General features: G+C 37.6%; 1 protein-coding gene across 1 annotated transcript in view; it reads left to right on the top strand.

The window, feature by feature from the left end:
* The first annotated feature begins 791 nt into the window (after window positions 1–791).
* LOC107156083 (lysophosphatidic acid receptor 4-like) overlaps window positions 792–2815 on the top strand; it is an 11652-nt gene continuing 9628 nt past the window's right edge. The window contains exon 1 of the mRNA XM_015502126.2: window positions 792–1444. The gene's annotated coding sequence lies outside the window, so the exon portion shown is untranslated. The remainder of the gene's footprint in view (window positions 1445–2815) is intronic.

The raw sequence follows: 2815 nt of genomic DNA, 5'->3' as shown, positions 1-2815 counted from the left end.
ATTCAGGTATTGAAATATGCCAGGGTCGGTTCACCAATCATTCTCCAATGGCAGATCCTTAAGGACAAATACATCAACTGTGAGCCAACAGCTGCCAACAGTCCCATTAAGAGCAGTTAGCATATACTCCTGGCTAAGTATGAGATTGCTGTGCCACAGGTTATTATATTGTTAGGACAAGTCTTCACAGCTCACCAAACATTTTACCTCAGCAAAAATTAGATTGTCTGAGAAACGTTGATGAGCTATAAAATAAGTAGTAGTTAGTGACTTTGAAGAAAATAGCTACTAAAAATGTTCTTAGCAGGGAAGTATTTCTGGAAGGACCATGGCTATGGGTTCCCAAAACTATGATAACACTGTTTCAAATTTTTGGAATCTCCCCTGCTTGCCAATCCAGGCCTGGCACTTTCCCCTTAACCCCTTGCAGTCTCATACTTAATCCTTTCTTTGACTAACTGGAAATCCTTTCTTTGACTAACTGTAACCAAGAGTCTATAGATGTGGGTGCTAGTTCAGGCTTTGCCATTGATCCTCAGTTTTCCCATTTAAAAAATATGCACATGGCTTACAGTGTACAGGTATGTTGGTGTATTTTTGAGAAAACTGAATGTGAAGGTTAATAGGCAACACAGATATAAGGTGGAGATGTTATTACTCAAACTCTATTGTGAAGGCTGGAAATATTTGGAAACTGCTTTTACTTGAATTCTCAGTCTGAAAAATGTTTGCCTCTGGATTAAAAGATTAAGCTTTGCCTTAGGGAAAAATCTACTCTAGTTTAATGTCTATCTGTTGTTGCCTGTTTGTATTCCTTCCCTCTTCCTTTCTTCCCTCTGTCCCACCCTGCTTTTATATCTTTCTCTCATTCTCTGTAAGTCAGTCAGTCAATTTCTCTCACACAGTAAAAAGAAAAGAAAACCTTTACCTCTTCGCATAGACTCTTATGGAAAACAGAGAACTTTTGACTTTCATGTATTTTGAATTTCTCTTTTTTAAGACTCTTACTCTACCTTGAAGTTTGATTTTAATTTATTTCAATTACATGTATTTGTTTATTTGCTTATAGCCTGCCTTCTTTCACACATGATTTGAGGCAGCCAAGCTTTAGCTTGTTCAAGACTTTAGGTGGTGTTCAAACCAATGAAGACTGCATTCCTTAAATCTTCAAAGGGAAAATAAGAAGTTGCCGAGTTATGCTGCAAAAACAGAAGTATCATCTTTTCCACATTACACAAAAAGTTATTAACAAGAGTGATTCAGATATTTCCTGCAAAATCTGCTGTGAGCAAATTCATTACAGACCCACGTAGATTGAACGGCTTACCCACGTCTTACAGCTAAATATATTAGAAGGAAGAAGAAATAGAACCAGAATTTTGCTCCAGTGCTATCTGACTACACTGAAGGAGGGAGAATCTCTAGTTGGAGTCTCCACCAACATGTAAGTATAACATCTATTTTTGGGGAAATGTCTAATTAGAAGCATTGTTCATGACTGTAACTAATTTCTAATAGCTTGTGTACAAGGTTAGCTGGGAAGAAAAAACATAAACAAATTATCAACAGATGGGAACATGACTTGTTTTTCCTTAAATTGTTGCACCCTAATGTGCTCATTGAGCACTTAACTCTTATGTTGTTTGTTAGCAGATGTTCATGTGTATGTGCATATGAATGTGACTATGTTATTTATGACTGCATTCTAAACTGATTGAGGTATGATACCATGTCTTCTTCCTGGGTAGCCCTATTTTTGATGCCATGATTAGTGCTCATTAGAGGCTGGATTTTCCTATCTGGAAACTAAATTGTGTAGCCAATCCTACCATCTCTGGTGATGAAGTTTTCCATTTTCAGTTTGGATATTCTGATTTTATAAAAAATTAACTTGGCCCTCCCATAAAATAATAAATAAGCACTTTTTGTGTGTAAGAAGACTCACAATTCACATGACAACTATAAAAAACAGATAAATCTTTCACTCAGCAGATCAGATTTCAGATTGCTTGTTTTTGAAATTTTATTTACATCTCTCTATTTTAAATAGTTACTGAGGTGTAAATGTTCTCTAAAACTATTCACATATTTAATGCATACAATTTATGGATTTGAACATATGCATATGTTTCACATGTGAAACCATTACCACAATCAATGTAATAAACATATCCAGGTGGCTTCTTCTTTTTTTTTTTTTTCTGGTACCAGAGATTGAACCCAGGGGTGCTTAACCCACTGAGCCACATCCCCAGCCCTTCTTAATTTTTTATTTTTAAAAAGGGTCTTGTTAAGTTGCTTAGGGTCCCACTAAGTTGCTGAGGCTGGCTGTGAACTTGCAATCCTACTGCCTCAGGCTCCTGAGCGGCTGGGATTATAGGAATGCAACACCACGCCCGGCTATCCAGGTGGTTTTGATACAAGTTAAAGTACATAGTTTTACTTCTGGGCTGGGAGTTGCCGCTGGTTCCACATCCTTGTGAGGTGATATGTGACTTGACATTTGCACATAATCACTTATGCAAAGGTCTTTGAAGTGGTATTTCTAGCCCAGATAAGGATATATGACTGTCTATAGAATTCTGAACAGCAATTGTCTTGACTCAATTTCCTGCTCTGACCCAGTTCCTTCTGAGTATTATTCACCAAGGAATACCCTCTCTCATGTTCAGTCAGAAAATGTCACAATTTAGCCAAGATTATCACTACTGATTCTTTGTGCTGAAAAGAAGTTTCCAGGCTTCCCTCCCCTCCCCTCTCCTCCCTTCCCCTCTTTCTACCCCCTCTACTGTCATTCATTTCTCCCCCTTGGATT

The sequence above is a fragment of the Marmota marmota genome, unplaced genomic scaffold (assembly GCF_001458135.2).
Source record: "Marmota marmota marmota unplaced genomic scaffold, marMar, whole genome shotgun sequence".
Taxonomy (NCBI): Eukaryota; Metazoa; Chordata; class Mammalia; order Rodentia; family Sciuridae; genus Marmota; species Marmota marmota.
The sequence above is the reverse complement of the archived record's forward strand: the minus strand, read 5'-3'. Positions and strand labels throughout refer to the sequence as shown.